The 13,326-nt window shown below is 48.7% G+C and overlaps 1 protein-coding gene across 4 annotated transcripts in view; it reads right to left on the bottom strand.

The window, feature by feature from the left end:
* The window catches only part of CERS4 (ceramide synthase 4), a 55,176-nt gene that overhangs the window by 30,528 nt on the left and 11,322 nt on the right, over positions 1-13,326 (bottom strand). Inside the window, exon 1 of one of the 4 annotated variants that reach the window (XM_054464387.2) lies at positions 8,889-9,032. The exons of the other annotated variants lie outside the window; for them this stretch is intronic. The gene's annotated coding sequence lies outside the window, so the exon portion shown is untranslated. Of the gene's footprint in view, positions 1-8,888; positions 9,033-13,326 lie in introns of those variants that run through there. 4 annotated transcript variants of the gene reach the window in all.

The raw sequence follows: 13,326 nt of genomic DNA, 5'->3' as shown, positions 1-13,326 counted from the left end.
CCTCTGTCTCATAAAAACAAAAACAAAAACTATCTGAAAGCTCTAATGCTGCAATATCCAGTATGGTAGTCACTACCTATATGTGCCCATTTTAAATTTAAATAAATTAAAATTAGTGAGGCTGGTCTCTGTGGTTCACGCCTGTAATCCCACCACTCTGAGAGGCTGAGGCGGGCGGATCACCTGAGGTCAGGAGTTCGAGACCAGCCTGGCCAACATGGTGAAACCCCATCTCTACTAAAAATACAAAAAATTAGCTGGGCATGGTGGTACGTGCCTGTAATCCCAGCTACTCGGGAGGCTGAGGCAGGAGAATCGCTTGAACCTGGGAGGCGGAAGTTGCAGTGAGCTGAGATCGCACTACTGCACTCCAGCCTGGGTGACAGAGCAAGACTCCGCAAAAAAAAAAAAAAAAAAAATTAGCCGAGTGTGGTGGCTTTTGCCTGTAATCCCAGGCTGAAGTTGGAGGATTGCTTGAGGCCAGGAATTTGAGACCAGGCTGGACAACATAGAGAGACCCTCATCTCTTAAAAAAATAAAATAAAAAGATTCAGGCTGGCTGCAGTGGCTCATGTCTGTAACCCCAGCACTTTGGGAAGTCAAGGCGGGAGGATCACTCGAGCCCAGGAGTTTAAGACCAGCCTGGACAACATAGTGAAACCTCACCTCCACTTCAAAAAAAAAAAAAAAAAAAAAAAAAATCAGCAAGGCATGGTAGTGTCTCCCTGTAGTCCTAGCCACTCTCCAGGAGGCTGAGGTGGAAGGATGACAAGCCTGGGAGATCTAGGCTGCAGGGAACTGTGATCACACCACCAGCACTCTAACCTGGGCAACAGGGTGAGACCGTGTCTAAAAAAAAAAAAAAAAAAAAGGTTTTAATAAATATGTTGCACTAACAACATTTGTATACTCAATAGCCACGTGTAGCCAGTGGCTACCACTTTGCAGAGTACAGATATGGAACATTTCCATCATTGTAGAAAATTCTAGGCCGGGCACAGTGGCTCATGCCTATAATCCCAGCACTTTGGGAGGCCGAGGTGGGCGGATAACCTGAGGTCGGGAGTTCGAGATCAGCCTGACCAACATGGAGAAACCGCGTCTCTACTAAAAATACAAAAAATTGCTGGGTGTGGTGGCACGTGCCTGTAATCCCAGCTACTAGGGAGGCTGAGGCAGGAGAATTGCTTGAACCTGGGAGGCGCAGATTGCGGTGAGCCAAGATTGCGCCATTGCACTCCAGCCTGGGCAACAAAAGGGAAACTCTGTCTCAAAAAGAAAAGAAAAGAAAAGAAAATTCTACTGGAGGCGGGGTGTGGTGGCTCCTACCTATAATCCCAGCACTTTAGGAGGCTGAAGTGGGCGGATCTTGAGGTCAGGAGATCGAGACCATCCTGGCTAACACAGTGAAATGCTGTCTCTACTAAAAATACAAAAAATTAGCTGGGCGTGGTGGCAGGCGCCTGTAATCCCAGCTACTTGGGAGGCTGAGGCAGGAGAATTGCTTGAACCTGGAAAGTGGAGGTTGCAGTGAGCCGAGATTGCACCACTGTACTCCAGCCTGGGTGACAGCAAGATTCTGTCTCAAGAAAAAAAAAAAAGAAAAAAGAAAAAAATACAATCCTACTGGACAGTATCACTCTAGAGAGGAAAAACAAGTAGCAGTTGGAAGGGAATCTATAAATGGAAGAAAGAAATGGCACTGGGTGAATTTCTCATTTTTATTGCTATTCATTGGAGATAAAAACTGGCTTAAAGATTAAGAGGATAGGGCCGGGTGTGGTAACTCATGCCTATAATTCCACTGCTTCGGGAGGCTGAGGTGGGAGGATTACTTGAGGCTAGGAGTTTGAGACCGGCTTTGGCAACATAGTGAGACCCTGTCTCTACCAAAAAAAAAAAAGAAAAAGAAAAAGAAAAAGCTGGGTGAGGTGGTACATGCCTGTAGTCCCAGCTACTCAGGAGGCTGAGGTGGGAGGATCCTTTGAGTCCAGAAGCTATGATTGCACCACTGCACTCCAGCCTGGGGAGACTGTCTCTGGAAAAAAAAAAAAAAAAAAAAAAAGACAGGGCGGCAGTGGCTCACGCCTGTAATCCACGCCTGTAATCCCAGCACTTTGGGAGGCTGAGGCAGGCGGATCACGAGGTCAGGAGATCGAGACCATCCTGGCTAACATGATGAAACCCCATCTTTACTAAAAATACAAAAAGAAAATTAGCTGGGCATGGTGGCGGGCATCTGTAATCCCAGCTACTCGGGAGGCTGAGGCAGGAGAATGGTGTGAACCCGGGAGGCAGAGCTTGCAAACCCGGGAGGCGGAGCTTGCAGTGAACTGAGATCGCGCCACTGCGCTCCAGCCTGGGTGACAGAGCAAGACTCCATCTCAAAAAAAAAAAAAAAAGAAAGAAAAAAAGAAAAAGAAAAAGAAAAGAGCCAGAGATGGAAAGCCCCATATTCTACATTAAAAGTCTGTGTACATCTCTTGCTGACTCTTAGCCCATGGATATTGGATGTACTCCAACTAGCCCTGCTGAAGCTAACAGAACTAGGCCAAGATTTCATCGGCTACCCACCACAGGAGAAACAGACTTTGGAGTCTGAGTCCAGCCAGGTTAACTGCCTGATAAAAACATAGTTAAATTTTAAAAAATCATTGCTCTTCAAAGGAACATAACAGAATCCAGCGACTCTACAACGCATCTTCCACAATGTCCAGAACTCAATCCAAAATTTCTCGACATCTCACAAAATTGGAAAATATGGCCCATGCTCAGGAAAGAAGGAAGTTAAAGGAGACTGGCCCTGAGGTGACCCAGATGTTGGAATTAGCAGAAAGGTCTTTGAGGCAGCTATTATGTCTGTAATCCCAGCACTTTGAGAGGCCAAGGTGGGTGACCACTAGAGCTCAGGGGTTCAAGAGCAGCTGGGCAACATGGTGAAACACTGTCTCTACAAAAAATACAAAAATTAGCTGAGCGTGGTGGCATAAGCCTGTAGTCCCAGCTACTTGGGCGGCTGAGGCAAGACGATCACTTGAGCCCAAGAGGTTCATGCTGCAGTGAGCTGTGACTGCACCACTGCATTCCAGCCTGGGCAACAGAGTGAGACCCTGTCTCAAAAACAAACAAACAAACAAACAAAACAAAAAACAAATGGAAATTCTAAAACTTAAAAATATACACAAGCTGAAATTTAAAAATTCACTGTGTGGGCTTGATAGCAGATTGGAGATGATAAAAGAAAGTGTTAACAATTTAAAGACAGATTGATAGCAAATATCCAAACTGAAGAACAGAGAAGAAAAAAGTTTAAGTAAAAATGGATAGTGGTAATGGTTGCACAACACTTTGAATGTACTTAATACTACTAAGTTGCACACTTAAACATGGTTAAAATGGTTAATTTTATATTACATATATTTTACCTCAATTTAGAAAGTGTATAGAGCCTTGGTATTTTCTGGATGATATCAAAAGATCTAACTTATGGCTGGGCACAGTGGCTCCCGCCTGTAATCCCAGCACTTTAGGAGGCTGAATTGGGTGGATCACTTGAGGCCAGGAGTTCGAGACCAGCCTGGCCAACATGGTGAAACCCTCTCTCTAATAAAAATACAAAAATTAGCCAGGCGTGGTGGCACATGCCTGTAATCCCAGCTACTCGGGAGGCTGAGGCAGGAGAATCATGTGAACCTGGGAGGCAGAGGCTGGAGTGAGCCGAGATCCGAGATCGCACCACTGCGCTCCAGCTCAGGCGAGACTCCGTCTCAAAAAAAAGAAAAAAAAGAAAAAGAAAAGAAAAAAAAAGGTCTAACTTGCATGCAATGGGAGTACTAGAAGGAGAAAGGAAAGAGAATGGGGCAGGTGAAATATTTGAAAAAATAAGAAAGAACACCAAAGGATTTTGATTTTTTTCCCTATGGCTACATATATGCACATAAACACACAGAAGAAGGTTGTAAGGCCAGATACGGTGGCTCACACCTGTAACCCCAGCACTTTGGGAGGCTGAGGCAGGAAGATCACTTGAGCTCAGGAGTTTGAGGCCAGCCTGGGAAACACAGTGAGACCTTGTCTCTACTAAAATTAAAACAAACAACAACAACAAAAAACAACTAGCTGGGTGTGCTGGCATGCACCTGTAGTCCCAGCTATTTTAGGGGCTGAGGCAGGAGGATCACTTGAGCTCGGGAGGTTGAGGCTATAGTGAGTCCTGAACATGCCACTGCATTCCAGCCTGTCTGACAGAGTGAGACCCTTTCTCAAAAAACAAAAAAGGCCGGGTATGTTGGCTCACACCTGTAATCCTAGCACTTTGGGAGGCCAAGGCAGGCAGCAGATCACCTAAGGTCAGGAGTTCAAGACCAGCCTGGCCAACATGGTGAAACCCTGTCTCTACTAAAAATACAAAAAAAATAGCCGGGCATGGTGGCAGGCGCCTGTCATCCCAGCTACTCCAGAGGATGAGGCAGGAGAATCACTTGAACCCAGGAGACTGAGGTTGCAGTGAGCTGGGATCGCACTGAACTCCAGCCTGGGTGAGAGCGACACAAGAAGAAGAAGAAAAAGAAGAAAGAAGAAGAAAAAAGAAGAAAGAAGAAGAAGGCTATTAGGGTATAGTCCACATTCATGTGAGTTGTTATATTAGGCAGCTGGTCCGGGTTGGGATGGGAGCCAGTGAACCTCTCTTGTGTTTTACTGATCATAGCTCACTGCAGCCTCCACTTCCTGGGCTCAGGTGATACTCCCAGCTCAGCTCCCCAAGTAGCTGGGATTACAGGTGTGCACCACCTTGCCTAGCTACTGTTTTAATTTTTTGTAGAGATGGGGTTTCACTATGTTGCCAGGCTGGTCTCAAACTCTTGGACTCAGGCGATCCGCCTGCCTCAGCCTCCCAAAGTACTGGGATTACAGGCATGAGCCACCACACCTGGCATTCATGGATTTTTTTTTTTTTTAGATGAAGTCTCACCCTGCTCAGGCTGGTGTGTGCAATGGCGCAATCTCCGCTTACTGCAACCTCCGCCCCAGGGGTTCACGTGATTCTCCTGCCTCAGCCTCCCAAGTAGCTGGGATTACAGGCATGTGCCCCTATGCCCAGCTAATTTCTGTATTTTTAGGAGAGACAGGGTTTCACCATGTTGGCCAGGCTAGTCTTGAACTCCTGACCTCAAGTGATCCTCCCACCTTGGCCTCCCAAAGTGCTGGGATTACAGGCGTGAGCCACCATGATCGGCCTTCACTGATTTTTTTTTATAAGGAGTGGGTTTAAGGGTGACTTCTTAAAAAAAAAAACAACTTTTTTTTGAGACGGAGTTTTGCTCTTGTTGCCCAGGCTGCAGTGCAATGGCAGGATCTCAGCTCATTGCAACCTCCGCCTCCCGGGTTCAAGCAATTCTCCTGTCTTAGCCTCCCGAGTAGCTGGGATTACAGGCACCTACACCACGCCCAGCTAATTTTTTATATTTTTAGTAGAGATGGGGTTTCGCCACGCTGGCCAGGCTGGTCTCAAACTACTGGCCTCAGGTGATCTGCCCGCCTAGGCCTCCCAAAGTGCTGGGATTATAGGTGTGAGCCACCATGCTCGGCTGACATATTAAAACATTTTTTTAAATTGTGGTAAAATACTCATAACATTTACCATTAATCGTGTTTAATTATACAGTTCAGTGGCATTAAATATTTCACATGGTTGTGTAACCATAACCACCATCCAGCTCCAGAATTCTTTCATGTTGTAAAACTGAAACTCTGGCAGGGTGCGGTGGCTCACACCTGTCATCTCGGCACTTTGGGAGGCCGAGGCGGATGGATCATGAGACTCTGGCAGGGCGCGGTAGCTCACACCTGTCATCTCAGCACTTTGGGAGGCCGAGGCGGACGGATCATGAGGTCAAGAGATCGAGACCATCCTGGCCAACAAGGTGAAACTCCGTCTCTACTAAAAATACAAAAATTGGCTGGGCGTGGTGGCGGGTGCCTGTAATCCCAGCTACTTGGGAGGCTGAGGCAGGAGAATCACTCGAACCCAGGAGGCAGAGGTTGCGGTAAGCCGAGATCACGCCACTGCATTCCAGCCCAGCAACATAGTGAGACTCCATCTCTAAACAACAACAACAAAAACTTGAAAATCCATGCCTAATAATCAATAATTCCCTGTTCCCTCTCCTTTGGCACCCACCATTCTACTTTCTCTCTGTGTGAATCTGGTGACGCTAGGGGCCTCATATAAGTGGAATCACACAGTATCTCCCCTTTTGTGACTGGCTTATTTCACTTACCATAATGTCCTCAAGGTTCACCCACATGACATGTTACATCCTTCCCTTTTAAGGCTGAATCAGGCTGGGTGCAGTGACTCATGCCTGTATCCGAGCACTTTGGGAGGCTGAGACGGGTGGATCATTTGAGATCAGGAGTTCGAGACCAGCCTGGGCAACATGGTGAAACCCCATCTCCACTAAAAATGCAAAAATTAGCTAGGCGTGGTGGCCAGCTTACTTCCAAGTAAGTCCCAGATACTTGGAAGGCTGAGGCATGAGAATTGCTTGAGCCAAGATCAAGGCAGAGGTTGCAGTGAGCTGAGATCGCACCACTGCACTCCAGCCTGGATGACAGAGTGAGACTCTGTCTCAAGGAAAAAAAAAGAAAAAAAACCCGAATCATATTCCAGTGTATATGTATATATTAAGGGTGACTTTTTAAATAGAAAATTATAGTACAGGAAAATGAAAAGATTTCCACTGAAGGTGTGGTTGTTACAGGAGACAGGGTTGATACAGGAGAGGGGGCATTTTTGGTAGGGAATGAGCCCTCTACCCCCACCTCACTACTTAAGAAACCAATTCTCTTTTTTTTTGAGACAGTTTCGCTCTTGTTGCCCAGGCTAGAGTGCAATGGCACGATCTTGGCTCACTGCAACCTTAGCCTCCCAGGTTTAAGCAATTCTCCTGCCTCAGCATCCCAAGTAGCTGGGACTACAGGCATGCGCCACCACGTCCAGTTAATTTTGTATTTTTAGTAGAGACAGTGTTTCTCCATGTTGGTCAGGCTGGTATCGAACTCCTGACCTCAGGTGATCCGTCTGCCTCGGCCTCCCAAAGTGCTGGGATTACGGGTGTGAGCCACTGCGCCTGGCCTAACTTTTGTATTTTTAGTAGAGACGGGGTTTCACCATGTTTGCCAGGCTGGTCTCGAACTCTTGACCTCAGGCAATCCGCCTGCCTCAGCCTCCCAAAGTGCTAGGATTACAGGCGTGAGCCACCGCGCCCAGTCTGGTCTTGAACTCTTTTGCTCAAGCAATCTGCCCACCTCGGCCTTCCAAAGTGCTGGGATTACAGGCATGAGCCGCTACACCGAGCCAAGAAACAAATTCTCCATCAAGATCAGCCCCTTTGGTGATGTCCCTGCTCACCTTCCAGGGTGGAGATAATTGTGAAATCTGGGTTATGCTCTGATGGCATCCTTCCTTCACTCAACCTGCTTTAACATCTGCCCCTCCTTCTCCCACCAGCTGTTGGCTGGGCCCCTGTGCTGCTCCCTGGTGATAGCATACATGGAGGTAGATTCATTTAGGGCCAAGCAGGTGCAAAGCCAGACTGTTCTGTGGGAGAGCAGGCTTTTGCCCACACCCACACCAGGATTATCCTAAGGCACCAGTGACCAATAGCATCGGTACCATCCCAGGTATTATCCATCAGACGCTTACCCAGGGACAAGCCCTTACCTCCCTGCATTGGAAATATCAGCCACACCCTGAGGAAGATACTGTTACCATTCTTTTTTTTTTTAAGACAGAGTCTTGCTCTGTCACTCAGGCTGGAGTGGAGTGCAGTGGTGTGATTTCGGCTCACTGCAACCTCTGCCTCCCGGATTCAAGCGATTCTCCCTCCTCAGCCTCCCAAGTGGCTGGGATTATAAGCCTGCGCCACCACACCTGGCTAATTTTTGCATTTTTTAGTAGAGACGGGGTTTCACCATGTTGGCCAGGCTGGTCTCGAACTCCTGTACTTAAATGATCTGCCCGCCTTGGCCTCCCAAAGTGCTGGGATTACGGGCGTGAGTCACCTTGTCTGGTCACCATTCTCATTTCACAGATGAACAAACTGAGTCTTGGAGACATGCCGGATCACCTACACAGGGTCACATAGTTGACAAATGGCCAGGCAGTAATTTGACCCCAGCTCTGTGGCACCGGGCATTCCAGACAGACATGGGCCCAGAGACACTCAGCTCATCAGCAGTAGCCTCAGAATTATTGGAAAACACGGCTGGGTGCGGTGGCTCACGCCTATAATCCCAGCACTTTGGGAGGCCGAGGTGGGCGGATCACCTGAGGTCAGGAGTTCAAGACCAGCCTGGCCAACATGGAGAAACCCCGTTTCTACTAAAAATACAAAAATTAGCTGGGCTTGGTGGTGGGCACCTGTAATCCCAGCCACTCAAGAGGCTGAGGCAGGAGAATTGCCTGAACCCGGGAGGCGGAGGTTGCAGTGAGCCGAGATCGCTCCATTGCGCACTCCGGCCTGGGGGACAAGAGTGAGACTTCGTCTCAAAAAAAAAAAAAGAATTATTGGAAAACAGGACTTGCCTTCATGCTTCTATTCACTGTCCACTGCCACCTCTCTGGCCCCACCCTACTACTCCAGCCTTTGGCTTTTGCCATCAGTCACAGCTCCCATGGCCAATCCCAAGTGGTCAATTCCTCTGAGCATGAAACTGGGACCCTCTAGTAGCATCTCCTCCCCTTGCTCATCCCTCCTTCCCAGAATCATGACCTCCTGGTTCCCCTCCTTTCCGCTGTTTTCTCTAATTCGTGCTGGGTTTTCTCCCTAAATTATGCCAGTCCTGGATCCCCTCACGCCATCCGCTCTCCCTGGGAAATTCACCTGCCTGGACGTTGCGGTCAGCACATCCATGCTGTCAGTTTCCAGATTTCTGCTGCTTCCAGGTCGCCATCCCGCCAAAGCCAAACCTGCTGCCCCAATACCTCCCATCTGCGTGCTGTCCAGACACGTCAGGGCTGAAGTCATCTCCCACAGAGCCTTCTTTCCTCCTCTGCTGGCTTCTTGGCCAAGATCCCACCCTCCACCCACTATTCAGGGACAAAATTCTGAGAGTCATCTCTGACTCCATCTCACACCCTCTCGGCACTCAGCTCCTCATTAAGCTCTGCGATTACGTCCGTCTTTCCCGCGAAGGTCCCTCCTCTGCCCAATTTCCACAGCTCCCATTTCTTGATTGAATTATGGCGGCTGCCTCCCCACTCAGCACCCAGGTCTTTCTTCTTGCCTGCAAATCAGACCCGCAGCTTCGAATCCTGCAAATGCTCTCACTGCCCTGGCACTGTGCTCCCCAGCAAATGGACCTTGGCAAATGCCATTCCCCTACCACTAATGCCCTCCCTTCAGCCTGCCAAATTCCTCCCAGCTCTTCACCACTCTGTTCAACAGACACTTCCTCTAGGAGGGCCTACCAATCACTGCTGGGCTGGGTTAGGGGACACTCCCCTCCTGGGTTCTCCTACCTCATCTTTCTCAGAACTTTTGGGGCAACAATTTTTTTTTTTTTTTTTTTGCGATGGAGTCTCGCTCTGTCACCCAGACTGGAGTACAGTGGCACAATCTCTACTCACCACAATCTCCGCCTCCCAGGTTCAAGCGATTCTCCTGCCTCAGCCTCCTGAGTAGCTGCGATTACAAGCGCGTGCCACCACGCCCGGCTAATTATTGTATTTTTAGTAGAGACAGGGTTTCACCATGTTGGTCAGGCTGGTCTCAAACCCCTGACCTCGTGATCCGCCCACCTTGGCCTCCCAAAGTGCTGGGATTACAAGCATGAGCCACCGTGCCTGGCCTTTTTTTTTAAAAAAAAAAAAAAAAAAAAAAAAAGTCACCCAGGCTGGATGGAGTGCAGTGGTGTGATCTCAGCTTACTGCACCCTCCACCTCCCAGGTTCAAGCGATTCTCTTGCCTCAGCCTCCCAAGTATCCGGGACTACAGGCATGCACCATGATGCCCGGCTAATTTTTTTTGTATTTTTAGTAGAGACGGGGTTTCACCATGTTGGTCAGGCTGGTCTCAAACTCCTGATTTCAAATGATCCGCCCGCCTCGGCCTCCCAAAGTGCTGGGATTACAGGCATGAGCCACTGCACCCAGCCATGGACAACTGTTTCTTGTGTTTTTGTTTTTGAGACAGGGTCTTGCTTTGTTGCCCAGGCTGGAATGCAGTGGCATGATCAAGGTTCACTGCAGTTTCGACCTCCCAGGCTCAAGTGATCTTCCCACCTCAGCTTTCTGAGTAGCTGGGTTTATAGGTGTGCACTGCCACACCCGGATACTTTTGTCTTTGTTTTTTTAAGACAGAGTTTCTCTCTGGTTGCCTAGGCTGGAGCACAATGGTGCAGTCTTAGCTCCCTGCAACCTCCACCTCCCAGGTTCAAGTGATTCTCCTGCCTCAGTCTCCCAAGTAGCTGGGATTACAGGTGTGTGCAACCATGCCCAGCTAATTTTGTATTTTTTTAGTAGAGACAGGGTTTCACCATGTTGGTCAGGCTGGTCTCGAACTCCTGAGCTCAAGTGATCCTCCCACCCCAGCCTCCCAAAGTGCTGGGATTACAGGCATCAGCCATCACACCCGGCCCGGCCAATTAAAAAAGAAAATTTTTTTGTAGAGACGAGGTCTATGTTTCCCAGGCTGGTCTCAAACTCCTGGGTTCAAGTGATCCTGCTGCCTCAGCAGGATCCCAAAGTGCTGGGATTACAGGTACATGCCGCCATGCCCAGCTAATTTTTTTTTTTGGCAGAGACAGGGTTTCCCTATGTTGCCCAGGCTGGTCTCAAACTCCTGGCCTCAAGTGATCCTCCCACCTCAGCCTCTCAAAGTGCTGGGACTATAGACGTGAGCCACTGCACCCAGCCAGGGACAACTATCTTTCCCCATATCCTGGTGATGAGGACCTCTCCATTTTCCCAGCACCTGACACACGATGGGTAGCAGGAAACTGTCCACCGACTGCACAGATGAATAAAAGGCTCAACTGAGACCAGGGCACCCAGGATCCCAGAGAACAACCAAGCTCCAGTTTCAGGCTTTCCCTCCACCCTCGTGGCCACCTGTCCCTTTTCCACCTGTGCTGTGAGGCACTCACTGCTCTCCTTCAAAAGGCTCATGCTGGCCAGGCACAGTGGCTCACACCTGTAATCTCAGCATTTTGGGAGGCCGAGGCAGGTGGATCATCTGAGGTCAGGAGTTCGAGACCCGCCTGACCAACATGGAGAAACCCCGTCTCTCTTAAAAATACAAAATTAGCCAGGTGTGGTGGCACATGCCTGTAATCCCAGCTACTTGGGAGGCTGAAGCAGTAGAATCGCTTGAACCTGGGAGGCGGAGATTGCCGTGAGTCAAGATCGCGCCATTGTACTCCAGCCTGGGCAAGAGGGAAACTCCGTCTCACCAAAAAAAAAAAAAAAAAAAAAAAAAAAAAAAAAAAAAAAAAAAAAAAAGAAGGCTCATGCTGGCCAGGCACTGTAATCCCAGCACTTCTCGGAGGCTGAGGCAAGAGGATCATTTGAGCGCAGGAGTTCCAGACAACATAGTGAGACTCCAACTCCACACACACACACAAAAAAAAGGTAAAAATTAGTTGGGCATGGTGGCACATGCCTGCAGTCCCAGCTCCACAGGAGGACCTCTTTGAGCCCAGGAGGTCAAGGCTGCAGTGAGCTATCATTGCACCGCTGCACTCCAGCCTGAGTGACAGAGCAAGATCCTATCTATAAAAATAAAATTTTAGGCCGGGCACAGTGGCTTATGCCTGTAATCCCAGCACTTTGGGAGGCCAAGGCAGGCTAATCACCTAAGGTCAGGAGTTGAAGACCAGCCTGGCCAACATGGTGAAACCCCGTCTCTACAAAAAAATACAAAAATTAGCTGGGCATGATGGCGGATGCCTGTAATCCCAGCTACTCAGGAGGCTGAGGCAGGAGAATCGTTTGAACCCGGGAGGCCGAGGTTGCAGTGATCCAAGATTGCACCACTGCACTCCAGCCTGGGTGACAGAGCGAGACTCCATCTCAAAAAAAAATAAATAGGGCCGGGCGCGGTGGCTCACGCCTGTAATCCCAGCACTTTGGGAGGCTGAGGCAGGTGGATCACGAGATCAGGAGATTGAGACCATCCTTGCTAACACAGTGAAACCCCGTCTCTACTAAAAATACAAAAAATTAGCTGGGCGTGGTGGCTGGCACCTGTAGTCCCAGCTACTCGGAGGCTGAGGCTGAGGCAGGAGAATGGCGTGAACCTGGGAGGCAGAGCTTGCAGTGAGCTGAGATCGTGCCACTGCACTCCAGCCTGGGCAACAGAGCAAGACTCCGTCTCAAAAAAAAAAAATAATAATAATACATAAAAAATAAATAAGTCAGTAAGTAAATATAAAATAAAATTTTAGTCTGGGTGTGGTGGCTCATGCCTGTAATCCCAGCACTTTGGTAGGCTGAGGAGGACGGATCACTTGAGGTCATGAGTTCGACCTCAACATGGTGAAGCCTCGTCTCTACTAATAATACAAAAAAATTAGCTGGGCATGGTAATCCCAGCTACTCGGGAGGCCGAGGCAGGAGAATCGCTTGAACCTGGGAGATGGAGGTTGCAGTGAGCCAAGATCGTGCCACTGCACTCCAGCATGGGTGACAGAGCAAGATTCCGTCTCAAAAAAATAAATAAGAAAAAAAGTTAAAAGGCTCACATTGTTTACCAAAATACATTTATTTTCATAAGACACTTTCTCTCCCTCCCTCTCTCCCTGAAAGAGCAAGCCAGCACTGGTATCACGTACAGAGGCTAGCCATGAAAACAAATACAATGAACACAAAACAAAGTGCAGTCTTGACCAGTTCCCGATGTTGGCAAGGCTGCCAGCCCAGGCCCTTGGGCACTCCAGATTCAAGGGGAGGTTAGCAAGTGTCTGTTACCATGTCTTGAAGGACACAGCAGCAGAACCAGGTGCAGTGGCTCACACCTGTAATTCCAATACTTTGGGAGGCTGGGGTGGGAGGATTGCTTGAGCCTAGCAGTTCAAGACCAGCCTGAGCAACACAGCAAGACCCTGTCTCTGTTAAAAAAAAACAAAAAACAAAAAACAAAAAAACAAAAAAACAAAACACACACAGGCCGGGCGCGGTGGCTCACACCTGTAATCCCAGCACTTTGGGAGGCCGAGGTGGGCAGATAGTGAGGTCAGGAGATCGAGACCATCCTGGCTAACAGGGTGAAACCCTGTCTCTACTAAAAAAAAATACAAAAAAATTAGCCGGGCGCCTATAGT

Source organism: Pongo pygmaeus, chromosome 20, assembly GCF_028885625.2.
Source record: "Pongo pygmaeus isolate AG05252 chromosome 20, NHGRI_mPonPyg2-v2.0_pri, whole genome shotgun sequence".
NCBI lineage: Eukaryota > Metazoa > Chordata > Mammalia > Primates > Hominidae > Pongo > Pongo pygmaeus.
This window is presented reverse-complemented; position numbering and strand designations above follow the sequence as displayed.